The 26,455-nt window shown below is 40.5% G+C and overlaps 1 protein-coding gene across 10 annotated transcripts in view; it reads left to right on the top strand.

Annotated features, from left to right (window-relative positions):
* The window catches only part of DPP10 (dipeptidyl peptidase like 10), a 1,578,941-nt gene that overhangs the window by 27,778 nt on the left and 1,524,708 nt on the right, over positions 1 to 26,455 (top strand). The window lies entirely within an intron of this gene.

Below are 26,455 nucleotides of genomic sequence, written 5' to 3'. Positions count from 1 at the left end.
GTTCTGCTTTTAGGTGTCCTCCTTTTCAGAGAGGAGAGTTCAGAGGCTTCTTCTCTTGCGGCCATCGCTGAGGTGGGTCTCTTGAGTTTCTCTGGATTTCTAGAATTCTCAGCCTTTGTGTGGAAATCCCCATGCCTCTTTATTCCCAGTAAGATAAGGTTTCATGGTTATGGCTTTGGTTTCTGGGGTGGTTGTTTAGGAAACAAGGAAGTTACAGGAAAAAGCAAAGGTTAAAACAAAGTGTAAGAAAACAAAATGGTGGCCTGTCCAAACATTGACGTAATCATCTCTGCAGGTTGATTTTAAACCCAGCCGCAGACTCGGCCGGCTGGCACAGTGTTTATAGGACGTGCAGGCCCTGATCCTTTTCATCACAGGGAAGTCAGGCCAAGCTTCTTAGAGTCCCAGGAGCAGATGTAATGATATCAGGAGGGCCTGTGGTTAACGCTCCTGAGGCAGGTGGACTTACTTGCCATTACACCCAGCTCCTAAGTAAAGCAACCTGCCTAGGTTTACTTTCTTATCTGGGAAATGGGCTTTTAGGAGACCATGTGAGCTGATGTAAGTAGCATGAGAAACACAGTGTCGTGTGCGTAGTGACGTCTTAATAATGGTGGTAGCCTTATGGTTCATTTCCTTGTGCTGGCCCTTTCCCTCCTTTTCTTATGGAAAGAATCACATTTGCTCCTTAGACCCCTAGACTCTGCTCCCTGGGAAGTCCCTGAGGCTCCAGGAGATGGGAAAGCAACTGCTTTTCCTGTCCTTTCTTTGCTCTTCTCTTGGCTTTCTTCGACCTCAGTGCCCCATCCCTGGCTGTCAAGAATCTTATGAAGTTTGTCATAAAGTCTTCTGGTGTCCCCGGTCAGGGTCTGGTATACTCAAGTGAGGGAACTGAGGAGAGTGTAAGGAAGGCATGTTTTGTAAAAGTGCAAGCAGCTTTAAGAGGTGCTAGCAAGGGGTAGTGAAGCCATGCTGGGCTAGCACAGGGGGGAGCTGACACTAACCCTCAGGGGGCATGAGGCAAGGGGTGGGAGCAGCTCCCAGGACAACAGCTGCCCTACAAATGCCAGGACCCTAAAGCTCCTAGGATAAATACCTGGAACTCACCCTCCTGTCCTCCAGTCTCCTGTCACTGCCTCCCAACAGGAAGCTGGAAGGTAAGAGGGGACGTTGAGTCAGTCCATCAAAAGTCAGACTCCAGGGCAATGAATGAACAGACCGCAGAGGATGGAGGCTAGATCAACGGAGGCATGTGTGAAACACCCTATACTTGGGAACAGCTCTCCTCTCCCTTATTTATTTACTTATTTATTTATTTGAAATATATATGATGTATAACATTGTGTATATTAAGGCATAAAACATGTTGATTTGATACATTTATCTGCTGTGTTCTGATTGCCTTTGTAGCATTAGCCCCTCTACCATGCCACATAATGGTCATTTTTTGTGTGTGTGTGGTAAGAATAATTAAGATCTGGTCCCTTAGCAAATTTGATGATGGGAATACAATATTGTTTTTGTCTCTATTCACTGTACTGTGCTTTAGATCTCCAGGATATACTTTTTTTTTTAAAAACATAAAATACGAGAGGCAGAAAATGAAGTAGCAGAATTTTAATTTTAACTGCATTCAGTTCTATATTTTTCATTTATGCCATTTTTTAAACTATAGTTCAGAAGTTAATTTTTTATTAAGATACTTTGTGTGTGTGTGTGTATCTGTCTGTCTGTCTGTGTGTGTAGCCAATTTCATGTTACTTGGATTAAAAAATAAGAACAAGAGAAAACCGAACCATGAACCATCATGACAACTTCTCATGGGGTGCATTTTTTTCTACACATACTTCTCTACTGAGTTGATTCTAACTGCTTCTTGTTTTTTGGGGAGATCCTTCTTGTTTGGGGAAACTTTAAACCTCGAAAAAACACCCATTCCCCACTTCCCAAGTACAGGCTTGTACCAATCCCTGTGGAATCCCTGATATCCATTAAGATCTTCCTGGGACCGGCTTCCTGTTGGCTCCCTGACTTGCTTCTCTGACGTGACTTTCCCATGTCTCCCCTGAAGGCTCCCAGAGACCCATCCCTACAAGGGCTGGTGTCTGTCTCTGACCAAAGTCTAGAGGTTCAATCAGGATCAAGCATGTCATCAACATTAAAGGATTCTCTTCTCTAATAGAGCTCCACTTCAAGGCCTGTGCTTTCAGGCTGGTGTGCGGAACTGGTGTCTGTGATGGTCCGGTTGTCAGTGCTTCCTTGTTAGTTAATGTCTGTTTTGGCCTCCATCTTAGTTTAAATATCACTTCCTCAGAAGAGTCTTCCTTAATCCCCCAAACTGGGCTTAAAGCCTTTATATGCTCTCACAACCTCCCATATTTCCCTGTGTTTACTCTATTTGTAGTTACACTTTTTAGATTCGTCTTTTTATATTCTGAGTCTGTGAGGGCAGTGTTTGTGTCTGTTCACCACTGGACCCCTGCTATCTTGAAGTACTCCTGTAATTTAACAAATAATTGTGCTTGCTTGCCTGATTTTTGCCTTCTGGGTTCTATTTGAATCCTATCAGTGGCTTCCGCTGGCCATGAGCAGAATCTTTGTTTTTGCCTCTATCAAAGTTTGTTTCTCTGGCTAGACCTCCCCGCTCAGTTTCTGTTTCTGGTTCTTCAGCTCATATACGGAACAGATACTGAACAAACATGCTGGGCCCCATGTTTCTCAGAACTTTCCTGGCCAAAGTTTTGGTCTTGTCCCCAACCCCCTCTAGGTGCCCAGGTGCTCTGGGCTTGGATGACTGGTCCTCAGGTCTTATCAGATCCTGTGCTGGGTTGGGAGACAAGGGTGGGCTAGTAGTCTAGAGCTATCTTAATCATAGCAGATGGTTTCTCCCAGAGTTAAGCAGAGGTGCTCCTTTCCCTGCTTGCTGCGGTGGGGAAGAAAAGGGGTTTCTCCCATGTCAGGGGCACTGACAAAGATGATGGGCTCTGTCTCCCTTGTTTGAGTAATTTTAGCAGCTGCTCCAAGCTTGACACGCTCACAGACCGTTGGTTCTCAGTCCTCCATTATGGCATTTTACTGGAGCAGCCTCCTCTTCAATAAATAGATATTCTTGATTATTTATGGACTTTTCTGTGTGTGTGTGTGTATTATTTTATGGACTTTTCAGATTGTCTCAACAGGGATGAAGGAAGCTGAAAGTTAACTTATAAAGAGTAAATAGGAAGCTAAAATATCTGCTGGATGCCCAAGTCTGAATAACCACCGTTTGCCTGTTGGCTTTTTAAGAAACAGTGGTATTCCATGAAAAAAGTGGCTAGTTCATTTGCATCTTGAACAATCACACAGTTTGTTTTTTCTTCCTGGAAACAACTGTTGTACTTTGGTATGCAGCAGAAGTGCTTTCTGCATACTTCCCATTTTGTTATACAGAATATTAAAAAGATGTCCCTCAGAGTTGTGACGTACTACAGTGAACAACGTTTACTGTTTCATTATGGTCATTCTTAAGTGAAAGTGGCATTTTTGTTTTACTACATATGAGTGCTGGTGAAGGAAACGAAAGCTACTAGTTCAGTGCCCTCGCCTTGGTTTGGGCAAAGGCATCAGTTGTTTTATCTACCATTGATTTGGGACCATCAGCGTAAACGTTGACACAGTGAAAAGGTAAATAACGTCTCCGTGTGATTGTGAAAATATTTTTGACCCGAGGACTCCTTGAAAGTGTCTCAGTGGTTTTGTAGGGTCTGTGGACCACACTTCGAGAATAACTGCTCTAGGAATAAAATTCATCAGCATTAACGGGGTAGAAAGATTTTTATTGGTTCTAGGAAACTTCCATTCCGTGTAACAAATCTTCATGGGAAAAAAAAATATACTCTGAATTCTCAACATCTGACTTATTAAGAAACTGTGAGAACTCACCCCATTTATAAGTTGGGAATGACCTATACGTTAATAGTTTGTATAGTGCACCTGTCTCCTAGCTTACATGATGCTCAGGTTCATGAAAGAAAGCAGGTAATTAAAAAACACTTAATTTTCTTGTAAGGAAAAGAAAGAGACACATTTCGGTGAGTTATAAAAAACATCAAGTTTTTGTCCTTTTACTATAATGCATTAATATTCTCAAGTAAACACTTCTAGACAAAGTGAATATGGGAAAAAAAGATTCATTTATGAAATAAACAGTAGCAAAAATAACTGAGAAGTCCCTCCCCCCCCCCGCAAGACATTAACCTACAGGTATTGTTAATTCTATTCTACATCTTCTTTATTACAGTAATTCTTCTTCTTCTTCTTCTTCTTCTTCTTATTTGTATTGAAGTATAGTTGATTTACAATGTAGTGTTAGTTTCAGGTGTACAGCAAAGTGATTCAGTTATATATATATATTCTTTTTCAGACTCTTGTCCATTATAGGTTATTACAAGATACTAAGTAGAGTTCTCTGTGCTATACAGTAAATCCTTGTTGCTTATCTGTTTTATGTATAGTAGTGTTTATCTGCTAATCCCAAACTCCTAATTTATCTCTCCCTCCCCTTTTCCCCTTCAGTAACCATAAGTTTGTTTTCTATGACTGTGAGTCTATTTCTGTTTTGTAAATAAGTTCATTTGTATCGTTTCTTTTAGATTCCACATGTAAGTGATATCATGTGATATTTGTCCTTCTCTCTCTGATTTACTTCACTTAGTATGATAATCTCTAGGTCCATCCACGTTGCTGCAAATGGCATTATTTCATTTTTTATGGCTGAGTAATATTCCAGCATTACAGGAATTCTTGCAAACCAAGTTTTTTTCATACTCAATGTTGGCCCAGATTTAGCATATTCTTCAGTCTTGGCTGTATCTCATTGTGCCCTCTCACCTCCCGTGTTTAATGAACGTATGCTGGATGTACAATTGTCAACTGGACAAACATCATGTATGGGCCAACCAATGAATCTGCATGTTGTCAGGTGATACTGGTCTTCCCTAATGTTAGTCCAGCTGCCAACTCTACATTAAACTCTCCTTATAAGAGTGTTGTCATCACATGTGCAGTCTCTAACTTTTAAGTGAAAGGTGGCATATGAACATTTGTTTTGTTTTTTAAAACTTTTATTTATTTTTGACAAATACATCTTAATAGATATAAACCTATTGAAACTGTACCCTGTGGTCTCCAATTTTTGGGGCATTCAAATTGTTATTTAGTTCTAGAATGGGGTCACATTTACAGAAGTACAATTTAATAGCCATCCCGTAATACGCAAGGAACTCCATGCTTTACTTCTATCTCCTGAAGAACTTTAATCCCCAGCAGCACTTCTCAGATCCAGTCCTCATTTCTCTTGCCTCCTACCTATGAGGGGCCTGGAGCCTCTCATTCACCACCGACTCCTGTTACTAGACCCGTCTGTCTTTCCTTCTCTCATCCCTCTCCTTTCTTTACTATTCTTTATTTTGTAGCTCATTGTAAGATTGTCCTTACTTTCATTCCCCCTCCAGATCCAGCCAGACCCTGCCTGTTCTCAAATGCAAGAGAAGATAATCTTTTCCTCTGAGGGCAAACGAGGGACAAAGGAATTGAGTTGGCAATTATAGAATTTCCTTGAGTGGGCTGGAGGGAGGAGAATGCTTGTGGCCATGCTTGCACTAGGAAGCTTTAGCCTGTCGCCCAGAGGTTACTTCAGCAGTAGAGCAGCATGTAATAGAGGTTATGAGCCGGAACCCTGATCAAGACCCTGGGCAAGTTGCTTAACATCTTCATGGATGTTTCAGTTTCCTAATCTATAAAACGGGCTTTGGTGAGGTTGAATAAGAAAATGTATGTAAAGTGCTCAATAAATGTTAGCTGTTAGACTTTTGGTTACTACCTTCTCTCTCCAGATTCTGACAGTTCTCTCCAGTTGTGGGGAGAAGAGGGCATTGATGTGGGACCAGAGGGCAATCGGAGGAGTATAGACCCTGCTGCACTTGAACTCTCCCCTTCCCTTTGACTGTGGCTGGGCTTCTGTGTGTCCTGTGCTCTTCTTTCCCAGGAGGAGCTGCGCCCAAGTTCCTCTGGCAGAGATGTGCCTGGAGCAGGTACTACAGATCCCCTAGAGCTCTCTCTGTCATTTCTCTATCATTTTTAGATTTCCTGCTGCAAGTGGGAAAACACTTCTTGTTCTGGGTCCACACTGATTTAGTTGGCAAATCACTTTTCTTTGGGCCTCAGTTTCCCAACCTATAAAATGAGTATTTTGGAACAGAACATTTATAAGCTCTGTCTTTAAAACCATTATAATCCTTTTCTTTCTGGGAGACACTGGATGTTGATTCCATTCCCTGGCTTATTCGTGGACTGTTGTTATAATCCTGTAGGTGAGCAGACCCGCCGCGGTTGGATTAGTCACTCTGTGTAGACATTCTTTTTCCTCTGAATTCCCTTAATCCCAGCACATCATCACAATTATCCTGTGCATACATTTATGACCTATGAATGATGAATCCAACCTCGTTAACTGAAGACAACCCAGGAAGTTTTTATTAAGTGAGGAATAAAAAGTAATTTGGTGCAAAGCACTTTTCCTCCTGCTCCAATATTTCTCAGCCTCTGTCAGCTCCACTGGGCAAATAACACACGCTGACTCCTGCCTGCAGCCCGCTGGCCTCACTGCCTTCGCTTTGTCAGGGATACTGAAAGGTGGCCACTGGCGCTTCCTCATTGTTACTGTGCCAGTAGTGAATAATGGACAAGTGGAATATTCTTTCTCTTCCAAATGGTCACAAATGGCCTGCCACACTATAATAATGTAGGTGAGCTTCCCCCTAATGGTCAGAAAAGGTGGTTTGAATTTTGCAATCAGTGCTTTGTTAGCTTGTGGCATTTTACTCTATTAGAACCTTTCTTTCCAGAGGACCTCATCCTCAAAATGAATTCTCCACTTGTCCTTACCTGCCCAAAGCCCATCCATTGCTTTCTCTGACTACTCCAGCTTCCTTAGCTTACACCATACTTCTATTACTCTTAATCTTACATGGTTTTACATTGTAATTTTTTCTTTCATTTGTAAGTCTCTTTTCCCTTAATCTAGATAGACTGTCAGTTCTCTGAGTAGGAATCATATCTTCTACCTCCTTGTACTGGGTAGATGGTCGATAGTCAATAAATACGTCATAGCTTATAGACAAACATTTGTATTCATAGTTGTGGGTAGATGGATAGAAAACCAAGATGATGTATTTGTCAGTTTTTGCTATATAACCAACAACCTCAAAATCCCAGTAGTTTGTAACAGTAAGTGTTCACCTCTGTCTCATAAGTCCGTCGGTAGCCTGTGGTTTGGCTGATTTAGGCTGGGCTTGGCTGGGCCAGGCTGGACTCCAGGCTTCTGGCTGGGTTCAGGTCTTCTCTTCACGTCTTCATTCTGGGGCACTGTCTGAAGGGGTAGAGGCTCTTCATCTGTTAGCATTCCTTGGATTTGTTCTTCATTCATGAAAATCCCATGGCTCAAAGTAAGTCACATGACTCAACTGATATCATCGAGGCAGAGAAGTTTCTCCACCCACTGTGGGAGGAACTGCAATGTTCCCTATTATAAGAAAGTCAAAAACTGGGAACAAGAGTCAAGCCATCACAGATGTTAGGTCATTGTCCTTTGAGCTGGAAAAAAACCCTGGAAGATTACCCACTCCAGCCCCCTGCCTCCTGGTCTGTAAATCTGTGCTCCAAGGACCAGTAGCAGCAGCATCACCTGAGAGCTTGTTAGAGATGCAGAATCTCAGGCCTCACCTCAGACTTGCTGAATCAGAATCTTCACTTTAATAAAGTCTTCAAGTGATTCACATACACATCGAAATTGGAAATTGTCTAAAGTAGCATTTTCATAAGATGTTCTGTGAAAGACTAATAGGTGTTATATGGGGAAAAATGCTTCCATGATTAAATAAATTTGGGGGTATTTGAGGACTTCTCATAGCTTTCAACCTACTAATAAAGACTGCAGATCCCCGAGGTGCATTGTTTTAATAACAAATCCCCACAGACCGGGTAGCTTAAAAGAATGTAAATTTATTCTCTCACAGTTCAAGAGACCAGAAGTCTGAAATAGAGAGCTTGTCACGTTTGGTTCCTTCTGGAGGCTGTGTGGGAGAATCGGTGCCCTGCCTCTCTCCTAGCTCCTGGTGCTTGCTGGCAGTTTTTGGTGTTCCTTGGCATGTATCCGGATCACTTCAATCTTTGCTTCTGTCATTACACAACCTTCTTTCTTGTATGTGTCTCTGTGTGTCCTCTTCTTATAAGAACCACTTTAATCCAGTATGACTTTATACTTACACCTGCTATGACCCTATTTCCAAGTAAGGTCACACTCTGAGATTCTGGGTGGACATGGATTTTGGGGGAGACACTATTCAACCCACACTAATGGTGGAGGGATGGACATGAAATGATGCATTCCCTTAACATAACTGGTTAGGGAACGCTTTCTTCACAGAAGAGATCACGGCACTGACTTAGATGAGAATCTCAGCCATCTTAGACATATGGCTGTTGATTTTCCTCTGAGAGTTTTCTAAGAATGAAACTCTATAGGCTCATTTTATAATCCATTTCAAAGTGATCCCAAGTCTTGCCTGTAATTATTTATCAGAGGTGGAAAATTTGTAACCTAAGGCTAAATATGACAATCAGATAAATTGTGTTTGGTTATCTCACAAGGTTGCATTGAGAAGCAACTCCATTTTCAGATGAGAATTTGATATGATTATGTGTTTGGGATGATTGATATTTAAAATACGCTAAAAAAATACTAGTTCTATTTTTTCCTTTGCATGAAAATCTAAATACTAGGATTTCACCATTAACTCACCCATGAGACTGTAATGATATCTAATATGAACAAAATCGATGGAATTAGAGAAGGGCAAGTTTGAATATCCAACCTCCCTTTTTGGAAACAGTTGACTGGTTCCCAAATCAGAGGAACTGCGTTTCTAGAGCACTAAGGTGTAGTATTTGGGAGCCATTCAAAGTCCTCCTTCATTAGGAATTGTCTTGGGAATACAAGGTTTATTCTACTTAGCCATCACCAAACATATATAAATTTTTAAGAAAAAATTTATTTGTATAATTATAGATTTCATGTGCAGTTGTAAGAAATAATTCAGAGAGATCTCCTGTACCCTTAATGTAACATTTTGTAAATAACTTTAGGACAATATCACAGCTAAGGTGTTGACTTTGATACAATCCACCAATCCTACTCAAAGTTCCCCAGTGTTACTTGTACTCACTTATGTATGTGTATGTGTGTGTATTTAGCTCTGTATAATTTTATCATATGATAGGTTCGTGTATCTACCACCATAGCCACGATGCAGAACAGCTCCATCACCACAAGGAGCCCTCATATTGCTCTTTTTGTACATGCATTCTGAATTTAAATGCTGCCAGCAAGTTTTCCTGAGTCATTTATGTTCATGGAACCCTGGAAATTATTCTGCTTGGAATGCACAGCCTCCCACATGAATCAGCCGGCTGGGAGTGCCAGTCAGCATTTGTGAAATCTACAAAGTCAACCTGGACAGCAGAGGAGGCAAACCCATGCCCTTGGCCTCCTGAGCACCAGGCACTAACTAACTGAGCTAACTGGCCAGAGATAAGGACTTCATTTCAAATAACAAATTAACAGTTTCCCTTAAGTCCATTAGTGCATGGCTGTGATCCCATGACATTGCATCTCTGACTAATTGGCTGCACTAAAATTTACTCTATGTAAAATGATTGTGCTAATTACTTTCTCTTTATGCTTGTATAATCGGCTGGCTGGCAATAACATTTGCAATGTAGTCATGCACCAATGAGAAAAGCCATCCAATCTCATGCTGCAGGTCATTAGCAAATGGCTTCAGGGGTCAAAGGGTAACCTCCCCCTTTGGTGCAGTTGAAGAGGCTGGTGCAGCAAACGTCTTTTCTTTCTTTTTTTTGGGCGGAAGCTTCAGGGGCTGATCAAATCTGTATACTGATAGAAGAAACAGTTTGTCAAGGTCTGGGGGCTCTTACAAGCATCCATTACCTTTCCCTCTTTGGAAACGGAACTGAAAAATGTTATGGAATTGGCAGTTTCTCTTAGTTGTTCTCACATCCCATTTCACTCTTTCTCTTCCTCCCCCAAAACACACACACACACACACACACACACACATTCTAGGCCAGTGCTGGCTTGCTATTTTAGATTCTGCCCACTTTATACTAATGATTGTCAACAAAAATGGTATTGTCTAATACAGTATTTCCTGACTTTGTCGGGGAATGTTTTTGGACTTCACAATGAAAATGGACTAGGTCCAGAGAGGTCAGACGTCCTGCAATGCATGGGGCAGTGAAGCATCTCAGTAAGTTGGTTCCCAACCTGTGAGTCTTTCAAGGTGCCACACCAGTCATTCACATAGATGACAAATCTGATTCTAGTGATCAGAACTTAGAACTTAACTTCATTATTCTTGTGAACACCACATGTTTTTGTATGGTTTTAATAGACACTGACTCTTTTAGGAATATAACTGCTGGGAAAATGGACAAAAGATTACATTTTGTCTTGCTTTGGAATTTGAGTGGTTCAGTGTTTTGGGAAACTCACATTACAGTGACAAAGGTCGTTGAGGAATTTAAGTTGCTAACAGCGCATTTATATCAGTCAGCATTTAGAGCTGTCAGTTCTGGATCTGGTGCTGACTACTTCATTATGTCTTCTAGTCTAGCTGTGTCTGAGCAGTGGCATTTTGAAAGAAATATGATCTCACTCAAAGTTTACTTTTAAATTTCTTTTTTCCTGAAGGTGTAGGTAGGTTATATCATCATTAACTTTTGTCTTAAAATGGGTTTTACAAAATACTTCATGTCAATGAAGGTGCTGGGCTTTATAAGGTAAAAACCACTGTTGAAGAAGGATGATGTAATTACTACTACTACTACTATAATAGCCATAATGACTTTTTCACCAAGACCTTCTCACTCAGGTTACTCTAACAGCAGCCAGACTGGGCCTTCCACTTCTAATTGCATCACCCTCCACCCCACCTCCACCCAGCTTCTGAGTGCTTTTTCTGAAATGAAAATCAGATCGTGTTACCTCCCTGCTCTCTGGTACTTCATCACCATCTGGTATTTTTTTTTTTTTGAATTTTATTTTATTTTTTTTATAAAGCAGGTTCTTATTAGTCATCCATTTTATACACATCAGTGTATACATGTTAATCCCAATCGCCCAATTCATCACACCCCCACCCCCACCCTCCACCACTTTCCCCCTTTGGTGTCCATACGTTTGTTCTCTACATCTGTGTCTCTACTTCTGCCCTGCAAACTGGTTCATCTGTACCATTTTTCTAGGTTCCACATATATGTGTTAATATATGATATTTGTTTTTCTCTTTCTGACTTACTTCACTCTGTATGAGAGTCTCTAGGTCCATCCATGTCTCAACAAATGACCCAATTTCACTCCTTTTTATGGCTGGGTAATATTTCATTGTATATATGTACCACATCTTCTTTATCCATTCATCTGGTGATGGGCATTTAGGTTGCTTCCATGACCTGGCTATTGTAAATAGTGCTGCAATGAACATTGGGGTGCATGTGCCTTTTTGAATTATGGTTTTCTCTGGGTATATGCCCAGTAGTGGGATTGCTGGATCATATGGTAATTCTATTTTTACTTTTTTAAGGAACCTCCATACTGTTCTCCATAGTGGCTGTATCAATTTACATTCCCACCAACAGTGCAAGAGGCTTCCCTTTTCTCCACACCCTCTCCAGCATTTGTTGTTTGTAGATTTTCTGATGATGCCCATTCTGACTGGTGTGAGGTGATACCTCATTGTAGTTTTGATTTGCATTTCTCTAATAATTAGTCATGTTGAGCAGCTTTTCATGTGCCTTGTGGCCATCTGTATGTCTCCTTGGGAGAAATGTCTGTTTAGGTCTTCTGCCCATTTTTGGATTGGGTTGTTTATTTTTTTAATATTGAGCTGCATGACCTGTTTATATATTTTGGAGATTAATCCTTTGTTGATTGGTTTGCAAATATTTTCTCCCATTCTGAGGGTTGTCTTTTCATCTTGTTTACGGTTTCCTTTGCTGTGCAAAAGCTTTTAAGTTTCATTCTGTCCCATTTGTTTATTTTTGTTTTTATTTCTATTTCTCTAGGAGATGGGTCAAAAAGGATCTTGCTGTGATTTATGTCAAAGAGTGTTCTTCCTATGTTTTCCTCTAAGAGTTTTATAGTGCCCGGTCTTACATTTAGGTCTCTAATCCATTTTGAGTTTATTTTTGTGTATGGTGTTAGGGAGTGTTCTAATTTCATTCATTTACATGTAGCTGTTCAGTTTTCCCAGCACCAGTTATTGAAGAGACTGTCTTTTCCCCATTGTATATCATTGCCTCCTTTGTCATGGATTAGTTGAGCGTAGGTGCTCAACTAATAGGTGGGTTTATCTCTGGGCTTTCTATCATTTTCCATTGATCTGTGTTTCTGTTTTTGTGCCAGTACCATATTGTCTTCATTACTGTAGCTTTGTAGTATTTCCTGAAGTCAGGAAGTCTGATTCCTCCAGCTCTGATTTTTTCCCTCAAGATTGCTTTGGCTATTTGGGGTCTTTTGTGTCTCCATACAAATCTTAAGATTTTTTGTTCTAGTTCTGTAAAAAGTGCCATTGGTAATTTGATAGGGATTGCATTGAATCTGTAGATTGCTTTGGGTAGTTTAGTCATTTTCACAATATTGATTCTTCCAATCCAACAACATGGTATATCTCTCCATCTGTTGATATCATCTTTAATTTCTTTCATCAGTGTCTTACAGTTTTCTGCATACAGGTCTTTTGTCTCCCTAGGTATGTTTATTCCTAGGTATTTTATTCTTTTTGTTGCAGTGGTAAATGGGAGTGTTTCCTTAATTTCTCTTTCAGATTTTTCATCACTAGTTTATAGGAATATATGAGATTTCTGTGCATTAATTTTGTATCCTGCAGCTTTACCAAATTCATTGATTAGCTCTAATAGTTTTCTGGTGGCATATTTAGGATTCTCTATGTATAGTATCATGTCATCTGCAAACAATGACAGTTTTAGTTATTCTTTTCCAATTTGTATTCCTTTTATTTCTTCTTCTCTGATTGCCATGGCTAGGACTTCCAAAGCTATGTTGAATAATAGTGGTGAGAGTGGACATCCTTGTCTTGTTCCTGATCTTAGAGGAAATGCTTGCAGTTTTTCACCATTGAGAATGATGTTTGCTGTAGGTTTGTCATATATGGCCTTTGTTATGTTGAGGTAGGTTCCCTCTATGCCCACTTTCTGGAGAGTTTTTTATGATAAATGGGTGTTGAGTTTTGTCAAAAGCTTTTTCTGCATCTATTGAGATGATCATATGGTTTTTATTCTTCAATTTGTTAGTATGGTGTATCACATTGATTGATTTGCATATATTGAATAATCCTTGCATCCCTGGGATAAATCCCACTTGATCATGGTGTATGATCCTTTTAATGTGTTGTTGGATTCTGTTTGCTAGTATTTTGTTGAGGATTTTTGCATCTATATTTATCAGTGATGTTGGTCTGTAATTTTCTTTTTTTGGGAGTTTTCCTTCCTCTGCAATTTTTTGGAAGAGTTTGAGAAGGATGGGTGTTAGCTCTTCTCTGAATGTTTGATAACGTTCACCTGTGAAGCCAGCTGGTCCTGGACTTTTGTTTGTTGGAAGATTTTTAATCACAGTTTCAATTTTATTACTTGTGATTGGTCTCTTCATATTTTCTATTTCTTCCTGGTTCAGTCTTGGAAGGTTATACCTTTGTAAGAATTTGTCCCTTTCTTCCAGGTTGTTCATTTTATTGGCAAAGAGTTGCTTGTAGTAGTCTCTTAGGATGCTTTGTATTTCTGCGGTGTCTGTTTTAACTTCTCCTTTTTCATTTTTAATTTTATTGGTTTGAGTCCTCTCCCTCTTTTTCTTGATAAGTCTGGCTAATAGTTTATCAATTTTGTTTATCTTCTCAAAGAACCAGCTTTTAGTTTTATTGATCTTTGCTATTGTTTTCTTTGTTTCTGTTTCATTTATTTCTGCTCTGATCTTTATGATTTCTTTCCTTCTGCTAACTTTGGGTTTTGTTTCTTCTTCTTTCTCTAGTTCCTTTAGGTGTAAGGTTAGATTGTTTACTTGAGATTTTTCTTGTTTCTTGAGGTAGGCTTGTATAGCTATAAACTTCCCTCTTAGAACTGCTTTTGCTGCATCCCATAGGTTTTGGGTCGTCGTTTTTTCATTGTCTCTAGGTACTTTGTGATTTCCTCTTTGATTTCCTCAGTGATCTCTTGGTTATTTAGTAACGTATTGTTTAGCCTCCATGTGTTTGTGTTTTTTATGTTTTTTTCCCTGTAATTCGTTTCTAATCTCATAGCGTTGTGGTCAGAAAAGATACTTGATATGATTTCAATTTTCTTCAATTTACTGAGGGTTGATTTGTGACCCAAGATGTGATCTATCCTGGAGAATGTTCTGTGTGCACTTGAGAAGAAAGTGTAATCTTCTGTTTTTGGATGGAATGTCCTATAAATATCAATTAAATCTGTCTGGTCTACTGTGTCATTTAAAGCTTCTGTTTCCTTATTTATTTTCATTTTGGATGACCTGTCCATTGGTGTAAGTGATAAAGTCCCCTACTATTATTGTGTTGCTGTCAGTTTTGTCTTTTATATCTGTTAGCAGTTGCCTTATGTATTGAGTTGCTCCTATGTTGGGTGCATATATATTTATAACTGTTATACCTTCTTCTTGGATTGATCCCTTGATCATTATGTAGTGTCCTTCCTTGTCTCTTGTAACATTCTTTATTTTAAAGTCTATTTTATCTGATATGAGTATTGCTACTCCAGCTTTCTTTTGATTTCCATTTGCATGGAGTATCTTTTTTCATCCCCCCACTTTCAGTCTGTATGTGTCCCTAGGTCTGAAGTGGGTGTCTTGTAGACAGCATATATACTGGTCTTGTTTTTATATCCATTCAGCAAGCCTGTGTGTTTTGGTTGGAGCATTTAATCCATTCACGTTTAAGGTAATTATCGATATATATGTTCCTGTGACCATTTTCTTAATTGTTTGGGTTTGTTTTTGTAGGTCCTTTTCTTCTCGTGTGTTTCCCACTTAGAGAAGTTCCTTTAGCATTTGTTGTAGAGCTGGTTTAGTGGTGCTGAATTCTCTTAGCTTTTGCTTGCTTGTAAAGCTTTTGATGTCTCCATGAAATCTGAATAAGATCCTTGCTGGGTAGAGTAATCTTGGTATTAGGTTCTTCCCTTTCATTACTTTAAGAATATCATGCCACTCCCTTCTGGCTTGTAGAGTTCCTGCTGAGAAATCAGCTGTTAACCTTATAGGAGTTCCCTTGTATGTTATTTGTCGTTTTTCCTTTTGCTGCTTTCAATGATTGTCTTGTCTTTAATTTTTGCCATTTTAATTACTTTGTGTCTCGGTGTGTTTCTCCTTGGGTTTATTCTGTATAGGACTCTCTGCACTTCCTGGACTTCGGTGGCTATTTCCTTTCCCATGTTAGGGAAGTTTTTGACTATAATCTCTTCAAATATTTTCTCGGGTCCTTTCTGTCTTTCTTCTCCTTCTGGGACCCCTATAATGCGAATGTTGTTATATTTAATGTTGTCCCCAAAGGTCTCTTAGGCTGTCTTCATTTCTTTTCATTCTTTTTTTTTATTCTGTTCCACAGCAGTGAATTCCACCATTCTGTCTTCCAGGTCACTTATCTGTTCTTCTGCCTCAGTTATTCTGCTATTGATTCCTTCTAGTACAGTTTTCATTTCAGTTATCGTATTGTTCATCTCTTTGTTCTTTAATTCCTCTAGGTCTTTGTTAAACATTTCTTGCATCTTCTCGATCTTTGCCTCCATTCTTTTTCTGAAGTCCTGGATCATCTTCACTATCATTATTCTGAATTCTTTTTCTGGAAGGTTTCCTACCTCCACTTCATTTAGTTGTTTTTGTGGAGTTTTATCTTGTTCTTTCTTTTGATACATAGCCCACTGCCTTTTCATCTTGTCTGTCTTTCTGTGAATGTGGTTTTTGTTGTACAGGCTGCAGGATTGTAGTTCTTCTTGCTTCTGCTCTCTGCCGTCTGGTGGATGGGGCTATCTAAGAGGCTTGTGCAAGTTTCCTGATGGGAGGGACTGGTGGTGGGTAGAGCTCAGTAAAACTTTAATCTGCTTGTCTGCTGATGGGTGGGGCTGGGTTCCCTCCCTGTTGGTTGTTTGTCCTGAGGGGACCCAACACTGGGGACTATCTGGGCTGTTTGGTGGGGCTAATGGGGGACTCTGGGAGGGCTCACGCCAAGGAGTACTTCCCAGAACTTCTGCTGCCAGTGTCCTTGTCCTCATGGTGAGCCACAGCCACCCCCTGCGTCTGCATGAGACGCTCCAACACCGGCAGGTAGGACTGGTTCAGTCTCCTATGGGGTCACTGCTTTTTCCCCTGCATCCCGATGTGCACACTGCTTTGTGTGTGCCCTCCAAGAGTGGAGTCTCTGTTTCCCCCAGTCCTGTCGAAGTCCTGCAATCAAATCCCACTAGCCTTCAAAGTCTGATTCTCTAGGAATTCCTCCTCCCATTGCCGGACCCGCAGGTTTGGAATCCTGATGTGGGGCTCAGAACTTTCACTCCAGTGGGTGGGCTTCTGTGGTATAAGTGTTCTCCAGTTTGCGAGTCACCCACCCAGCAGTTATGGGATTTGATTTTATTGTGATTGCACCCCTCCTACCATCTCATTGTGGCTTCTCCTTTGTCTTTGGATGTGGGGTGTCTTTCCTGGTGAGTTCCAGTGTCTTCCTGTCAATGATTGTTCAGCAGCTAGTTGTGATTCTGGTGTTCTCGCAAGAGGGAGTGAGAGCACGTCCTTCTGCTCCGCCATCTTGGTTCAGGGCCTACCCAAATTTTTTTTCACCATCTGGTATTCTTAACCTGGAGTGTTCCCCAGGATAGAATTGTATTGTAAAAAAATTGAGTTCCTTTGTAATCTTATATATTGCATTTTATACATATAAACACATTCTTCTGAGAAGATGTCCATAGATTTCATCAGATTGCCTAAGGATTCGTGGCACAAAAAAGGATAAGCATCTAGATCAAGTTCAACCCGGTCCTGCCCACCTGCCCAACTCCATTTCTCACCCCTCTTCCTTCCCCCTCTCTTCCTTCCACACACATGTGAATATCAATAGCTGGTCCCGAGGAGACCATACTCTTGAGCCTTGTGGACACACAACTGTAGGCTTTGAAGTGCCCTCCTTATCGCCCTCACCTGCCTCAAGTGTCAGTCTGAGTGACCATCCTCGGGGAAGGCTTTCCTTACCCTTCCCAAGGCACCAGATGCAGTTCCCTCCACCTGTGCTGAACCTGGTACAGATCGAGATCAGACTATAACCACAGCCTTTCATAATCATTTATTTATGAGCTAGTTTCTCTAATAGACATTCAGCTCCTTGAGGTCAGGGTTCATGTCTTCTGACCCTGGTGTCCTCTTTGCCTAGGAAAGAAGCTGCATGTAGTAGATTTATAATAAAAATTGGTCAAATGACTGTGTACACACATTAATTTAGGATAAGCTGTGCCAAGGCTCCTTGAACATAAGGGAAGGGAGTCTGCAACTGCTGACTACAGGCTGCGGGAAAGTAGCAGAAGTGCCTTTGCTGCCTGGTGGTGAGAAAGTCATTTCCAAACTTTGGGCTAGTGGATTTTTTTCCCCCGGTAGTGTCGTATTTTATTCCTTCTCCATCCTCAGCCACCTTAGCCGAAACTGTTCTCTGTTACTCCAGGGGAAGGTAAGGGAGGAAGTGGGGAGGAGGTACCAGGGAGATCTGGAGGGATGACTAAGGCCACATAGGATGGCTCTGTGTGATGTCCCAAATCTTTAACAATGTTTCTAAACTCATGGGGTCTATGGAGAAGGGTAGCTTTTCATTGGCAGTCGTGGGAGAAGCTGAGCTTCTCATCTAGGTTGATATAAAATGAAACCAGAGCAGTGTGCAGTAATGCAGGCACTCAAAGGCTAAAGAAATGGGGAGAAGAAATTCTCAGGAATTCACAGAAGCTAAAGAGAAAGTTCTGGAAATGAGGTTCAAGTCAATCTCAACCAGATCAGAGAGGGTAAGGTTTGCTTCCTGATGCCTGGGTTGTAGAATTAAAGACACACTTATGATAATGTCCTTCATGGTCAGAAGTGAAGGCTTGAAGTCCCTTTGGAACTTGTCCTCATACTTTTCTCAAAGGTTTTCATGGTAGGTCTCTAATGGAGAAACTCATCAAGTAAATTATTTGCTCACTGTGTTAGTCAGGGCGAGGCTAGCCTGCTCTCGTAGAGAGACTCAACAAAAAGTCGGTGGCTTAAAAAAGGTAGACGCTGGTTTTTCTCTCATGGAATAGTCCAGGTTGCTAGGCAGCTCTGCTCCCGAGGTCACTCTGAGAAGGGGTCCACAGGCCTGTTTTCAGCTGTTTTCTCTGACATCCCCTAGTTCAGTGCTCCTCACGCTGCAGCATGTGGGTAGACCACTCGTGGAGCTTGTTAAATGCTGGTTTCCATTGTGAGATGGGGCCCAAGGTTCTGCATTTCTGGAAGGTCTGAGAGTAGCAAGGCCGGGGGGAATTGTCCTCTTTACTTGCTTGAGCTCAGGTGTTTGAGCTTCCATGGAGGGGCCAGTGTGGAGGAGCCCACGTTCAAGGTTTCAAAGACCAGGTCTAAAAGTGGCAGCCACACCACGGCTCAGGTTTCACCAGTAAGATGTTAGTTATGTGGCCACACCTGGTATAGGGGAGCCCTGGAACCATAGACGCTTGGTGGGCAGCCACAGTCCTTATATTCTGTGACTCTGGGAGAAAGGGAGAAAGGATGCTGGTGGAGAAACAACACATTCTGTTACATCATCTCTGCTGGATCTTTCCCTTGTAGACACTGCATAAAGAAACCAGCCTCTGTCTTCTCAACTATGGTGTTATAATGTGATGGTTACTAATAATTGGTAGAATATGAGTGTACTGAAATTTGAGAACACACCTAAATTTGTGGATGCAGACTCACATTTTTTCTTAGAAGGATTCCCCCTCTCACATGCCGATATGCTTCTTTAGATAGAAGGAAAATGGGTGGAGTTAGAGATGGTGTGTCAACAAAATCATGTATAAACATCACTCAGTCATTTGACAAATGTTTGAACCCTCTTTACTTGAAAATCACTGTACTTGATGTTGAGGATGTAGCACTGAAGGAGACAGGTATGGGAGTCAGTCCTGAGTGGTCGTTTAGGGTGTGTACTCAGTAAACCGTGTCCCTGAGTTCAAATTCCATCTCTACCACTTAACCTTGGGCTACTTAGCTCCCATCTCTACCTCAGCTTCCTCATCTGTAAAATGGTATAGTAGTGGTATCCTCTTGGTTGTTTGAAGATTCCATGAGCTGATGTATTAGTCACTGTTGTTATTATGCCTGTCCTCAGGAAGCTTACACTTTAACATGCCTCATCATCTATGTCCCTGCAGAAAATAAACTGAGGACCCCTCTCGAGGGGTTGTAGAGATGTGGGCCCAAGATGTTACATGTCCCCTTTAAAGTAAAAAGTGGGGGGTCAGTTGGGCTAGGGCTGCCCCCACTTTGCACCATTTCCATTGAGGGAAATTGATTCCTTAGTAGGAATAGGCTCCATTTAACCACCAGCTTTCAGCCTTCTTTCTTTGATGAGGTGTAAACATTTTGTCAACCTTTCACATCACCTCGATTTTGTTTCTGATGTTGGAGATTACTCTATCAACCATACAGTGAGCTTACTAGTTGCTGGTGATCTTGCATTGCTCCTATATCTCTGAAGAATTTCCCCTTATTTACAGGAGTGAAGTGACCTTGACTTGCAGAGGTTCTCACATCCATTCGAGCTCAAGGCTTCTTCATGCCACCCTCTCTCTTATTGCCACTTAGAATTCTATACTACATGTCCTTTTATATTATAACTCCAGGGATTTGGAATTTTCATTTGGACAAAGGTTGCAAAACAAGGCACAGTGTCATTATAGGTGGCTCTTAAATGGAACACTTCAAAATCATGTGTCAATTTTAAGACTGCTTGGTAATTTTCTGATTTTTTTAAAACTTACCTAGAAAATAAAAAAAAATGATGAGGGAATTCAGAAACGTGTGTATATGTTGGACACATCTTTTATGGACTACATAGTCGTGTGACAATCTGATGGAACCCTTGGGTTCCCTTCTCAGAAATACATATGTATGCAGCAACATACACAAATTTGTATAAAATTCCAGGGGTTTCACAGATCTCTTTAAGTCCATGAACTCCAGGCCAAGAGAATATCAAAATGGAGCATCCTTGGAAATGCACAGTTAATGGCAAATTTGTTATATATGTGAGATCATATGTCAGATGTTTCATATTAAACAAAATAAATCAATATAGATTTTATTGAAGCAACTGTCAACATTTATTTATTTCAGTCATATTTTTAAGCAATCTTTCAAAACCCACTTTTATTGATTGGGCCCCATTAAATAGGATTCTGCCATTTTAAATTTCTGTATGAGTATAGGCCAATCACCAGGGTTGTACAGCACTGCACATGATAACATTGCCAGCTCCATTAATAAGTTATTAACAACTTTCATACTGATTCATTTAATTGAACCATTTTGTTGCACTTCCTGGATTACCTTTCCATTATCCATGCCTTTAATCAAGTAGAGAAAGCCTCCTTTGTGCAGATCAACACTTGGAGCTTGTGTAGTTGGATAATTTATTGAAATGTTGTCTTATTTCTCTGTACACATTCAAAGGAGTAGGCAGTATTTTGACCTTCAGTGCTTCAGGAGGGATATGATTGCAGGACAGAGAGTTGGAGGTTGCTTGCAGAGTGTTTTTTCTTGGGTTTGGTCTTCTGAAAGCTGGAGCAGGGGAATTATATTGGGGGTAGGGGAGGTGAGAGAAAGCAAAGCCATGCAACGTGAAGGTCATTTCCAAGAACTAGGGATGTCTGCATGGTCTTTGATCCCTGTTGTCATATCCTTCTCAGTAACCTGGAAAGGAGACAGGAGCTTGGATGCTGAGAGTGGGGCAACAAGGGGATGGTTCCTTGGTCTGTCTTCCATAAGAACAGGTTTTAGGACTCAGATACCTGCCCTGGACAGAGCTGAGCCCTAAGGGACTATGTGCCTGTCAGCAGTGACTACTGGAAACCCAAACCAAAGGAATTCTGGGAATATCTTCCTCATGCCTGGGACATTCACAGGGCTCTAGGGAGGAAGGTTCTGAATAATGAACACTATTGGCTTTCCTGCCAGACTGGCCATGAGGATGGGATGAGGTGTCAGATCTATTGTAATTTTAAGAATATAAGGTTCCATGGCATAACTCGCATACCTGTCTGTGGAGTAAGGTTCATACACATTCAGAAGATGCAGACGCAAGTAGTTCTGCCTTTGTGGAACTGACAGTAAGGTGGGAGAAGTAAGACATAAATTCAGTGCTGATATAGGCAGTGATAAGGAATTATAGAAAATAAGATGAAGGCAAAAAATTTGTTGGAGGGAATGGGAAAAAGTTTTATGAAAGAAGTGATGTTTTTGAGCCCACATTGAAGGATTGGTACAGTTTAGATGTATGAAAAGGAGGAAGAGGTCTTTCCAAGTTCAGGAAATAAGTGAGCAGAAGCATAAAGAGGGGCATTGTGGAGAATAAGAGGAGTTTGGTTAAATTGTCAGTTGCAACAAGGGGATGAGTGGGAAACATCCTTGGAAAGATAGGCTAGGGTCATGCTAAAGATTTTTAGAGGAGATAGAATGCTCTAATAGAAACGCAGATAGAGGATCAATATCTTGTAGTCTATATGGCTTTGCATAAGTTTTTTAATCTCTTTGGATTTCAGTTTTTTTATCTGTGGAGTGGAGGTAATATTACCTTGTGGGACTGTGCTTAGAATTAGAATAATAATGGTGATGACAGTGATGATGATGATGATAGCTACCATTTATTGAGCACCCAAGTATGTGTCTGGCATGTACTGGTATTCAATAAACGTGGCTGATATTATATCATATATGATATCATATCCTGTACAATTCAGCTGCTCAGCTATTCAGAGTGTGAGAAATCTGTAGGACATACTTTACTAGTACTAGACTTTTCTAGGACTCATCCAAATTTCTACTTCTTTCTTCCTGAGAGTATAACTCTTTGAAATTAGGAATCACATTGCATGTGACTTGCAATGGCCAATGAAATAGTGAGAATAATGTGCTACTTCCATACATATGCCTTTATGTGTTGGTGTACAAGCCTCCATTTTTTCTTTCTCTTCTGTGGAAAGCCATAAAACATTGTGATGGTGGTATCAGAAGGTATTGGACCTTCTGGCAACCTGAGTCCCTGAATAATTATGATGAGCAGAGTCCTCTGCCCTCTGCTGAACAGTGGAAACATGTAGCATGAAAGAGATATAAACCTTTGTTGTTTTAAGTCATTGAGATTTGGGGAATATTTGTTCCTGCAACATAACCTAGTATGTCCTAACTAATGCATCTTTGGTACAGTTCGCCAATACAGATGTAGGGCATAGCTTGGTTTGGCTTGAAAGATAATTGGCTTTTCTTCTTAGCTTAGTCCAGCCCAACTGTGATGACTCCTAAGGCTCTTCCCTTTCATACAGTACTGGGACACTAAGCTTTTTTATCAACCTTATTTTTTTTTTCATACTCAGACATCCTGCCTCCATGGGTCTCTTTCTAATACATCAAGCTCATTCTTCAGGCAGTTCTTATGTTAATTTCAAAACCCACTAGTTTTATTATTTTTCTTTCTTTCTTTTTAGCTATAAACCTAGTCTGTTTCTGTTTTGTTTCTTGTCAGTTGGTCTGTCTATAGCAAAAACAACTGACTGTGAGTCCCATATAACTAAGAGAATTGCTATTAATCCAAAGCAAAGTGATAATAATAGTAGCATTTATGGAATGTTTACTACATAACAGGCATATGCTAAGTTCTTTCCATGTGTCAGCTTGTTTTATCTTCACAGCACCCTGTGAAGTTAGTACAACTATTATTCCTATTTTATAGACTTTATACTGAGGCACAAAGCAGATAACACTCTTAGGAAGGTGGGTAGCCAGAACTCAAAGCTGGAAATTCTGACTCTGGAGCCCTCACTCTTAAATGCTACATAAAATTACATTTCTTCAGGGTTCACTGTTATTTTATCAAAAGAATTTCTTTGTACACCCCTGTCAAGATGTCCTACCAGGTATTCTTCCGTATCATCAGTTAAGCAGCAAGTATTTGTTGGTGACCTCTCTCCCTCCCTTTTTTCTCTCCTTTTCTTCCACAGATATAAAGCATCTATCATGGATTCATATATAAGAAGTCATGCTTTTAAAGTCTCAAAGAAATCATAATGTAGTTGAAGCAACTTCTGTTAAGTTTTATGAAATTGTTAGAAACAGAATTCCAAATATATAGTCGAGTGCTAAATTATCTGGTACAGTCTAAGTCTGAATGAGCTGGAGAAGGGGAGATCAGTGTGGCCTGGAGCAAGCAGGATATGCTTCCTACATCTGGGCCTTGAAGGATGGGTGGAAATTGGACAGTAGCGGGGAGAGAGGAGTCAGAAGCAGGAATTAAGTTGAATCCATGATTGACAAATGGATAATCGGAGGAGTTTTTGCTGAGAAAACACCGTGGCAGTTAACTGTCTCAGCATGCAGATGTGCTTGTAAGAACTATTTCTTTGAAACTGCTTTTCACTGTATCTTAAAATAACAACAAGGCCCCAAATTATAGATACAGAAATTATAGTAATAGAGCTCAGGAAGACAGATTTTTATGGGAAAGTATTATTCACAGGGAGTTTAAAAGCTTTTATGCTTTATAAAAGTTCTTAGGGTTGAAGCAAATCTAGTGTTCATTTATAGCCTAAATCACTTATGCATTGCTGGGAGATTTTGCAAACGTAACCTCAATTCTGCCCTTCCCTGAACTCAGAGAAAACCCCAGGTTGCATTTGTTCATAAAGGTGGATTTCTTTTTTTTTTTTTTTTGTGGTATGCGGGCCTCTCACTGTTGTGGCCTCTCCCGTTGTGGAGCACAGGCTCCGGACGTGCAGGCTCAGCGGCCATGGCTCACGGACCTAGCCACTCTGCGGCATGTGGGATCTTCCCAGACCGGGGCACGAACCCGCGTCCCCTGCATCGGCAGGCGGACTCTCAACCAATTGCGCCACCAGGGAAGCCCTGGATTTCTTTTTGAAGAATGATTTGATGTAATTTTTGTTTTTCATGAAGCCTATTACTGTGCATGTACAATTTGCAAGTATCCAGGCCTCTGTTTTCTCCTTCTGAAATGAGAGAACTGTGCGGTCATCTGTGCTTCTCTGACTGCCTGATTCCCAACCACAGTCATGTTTTTCAAAAGAAAAAGCAGACACAGTTGGAAGCAATATCTTTTTTTTGGTTTTCCACCAAAATCTGCCACCATTTACCACTTCACTCAGTTGTCTCTCATGATCCCAGAGTATCTAGTGAATCACCAGCCAGGCTCCAGTAAACCACCTCTTTCAGTGCCCTACTTTTATTGAGTTTAGAATGGCGAGAAGTTCTTGGAAACCATCTGATCTAACTGCTTTATTTCATAGGTGAGCTCTGAGGGCTGGGAGATGTGATCTCTTCCCCACCTGCCCAGAGCTAGCAGTGACAGAGATGAGCACCTGTGTCTCTCTTGCCTGGGTCTCCTGGTGAGATTGTGTTCTGGGAATTCAGGATGGATTAACGACTGACTGATTGTTAAAAATTCCTACCAAAAAAGTAACATGGATGAAGCAGCAGACTGTGCAGTCAGGAGTTTCCTTTGTTTGATCCTTCCACAAATTAAGCCTTTCTTCCTCTTGATTGATTCTCTGTGGAGACACAGGGCCAGGTTGTTAGACGAATAGAACTGTAGAGCAGAAAGTAATACAACGTTGTAAATCAACTATACTCCAATAACAATTAAGAAAAAAAAAAGAGAAGAAAAAAAATGATACATCAATTAACAAGCACCTGCCATGGATGGATTCTGTTCCCAGCCCGCTGCTGGGTGCTAGGAGTCCTGCAGATGGACAAGCCATGGCACTGGCTCAAAAGGATGGTACAGTGCATTTTGGAGAGGCACAACTAAGCAGTAGCAAGGAAGAGCATGTGTAATGAGAGGGTTAGTTCCTTCAGAAGGGAAAATCAGTGTGGTGGGATTGGAGGCAGCTGGGGGAAGCTTCACGGAAGACATGGGACTTGAGTGGTATCTATCGCCAAACGCGTAAAGGCAGTAGTAGGAAGCCCTCACCTACCCTCAGCTTCTCTCTCCAGATTCCATCATCTCCACGTCTACACATACTCACATGTGTTCATGATTTTCCAGACCAGCTCTGGTTTCACCTAAATTTCATTTCATAATTATGTAATTTATTATCAACCTGAATGTGCTTCAGTTTTCAATATGATTTAAGACATTCAAAAGAAGATGTTTTGGTAGAACAAATGGGACATTTTCTCTGGTTTAGAGAACATGGTTGCAGTCCTCCTCATTTGCATTTACCATCTTTAAAGTCTAGCATCTTACACTTTTACATTTGATAATTTGCAGTGTGATTTCTCAAACATTATTTGGTCATAAAAGCAGACTGTAAGGAAGGTAGACTATGGTTAATATTCCTGGTTTAGAGGTGAGGGGACTGAGATTCAGTGAGGTAAAATGTTAACGTGAACACAGACCCTCTGAGTTCTACCTAGGGCTCTTTTTCTCAAATTACTTAGTCATTTTAATTGGTATTTTATCCTATGGTTCTTATTCTCTATTTCCCTGAAGAATACTGTCTAGGTAAAACCAGTCAATAGTACTATTCAAAGTAAGTTTTCTGAAGTCTAGAGGTGTCAGTGAAATTTTAGAGTGAAAATAGTTACATTATTAGTTCCAGAGTTGATTTCTGGTGGGCTTTAGTCTATCATGAACTGATCCTTTTTTGTAAACTTCCTTTCAGTTATACTGAATCCTAGTATATATTCCAACTGTAAATTTTCTGATTGTTTCCCATTTCATTGTTTTTACTGAGGCTCCTAAGAAATTGAAAAATCACACATCTCTTTATATATTCATGGCATATGGTGGAATATTTTTATGTTTTTCAAAAAAATCACCAGTGCTACTTTCTGCAGTGGTCGACATTACAAAAATGTGATGTCTGAAACTTCAAAAAATTAACATTCAGAAAAATGTGTGCATTTTCAGTGTTCCCTATCATGTATGATCTCTAAAGGCATTTTCTTTACTCTTGTGACAAAGTCATGAAATAGATTTCTTGCTTATTGTTCAAGACCAGTTGAGTGCCATAATTCACTTCTTTCATATAGAGTCCT

The sequence above is a fragment of the Stenella coeruleoalba genome (assembly GCF_951394435.1).
Source record: "Stenella coeruleoalba genome assembly, chromosome: 6".
NCBI lineage: Eukaryota > Metazoa > Chordata > Mammalia > Artiodactyla > Delphinidae > Stenella > Stenella coeruleoalba.
The sequence above is the reverse complement of the archived record's forward strand: the minus strand, read 5'-3'. Positions and strand labels throughout refer to the sequence as shown.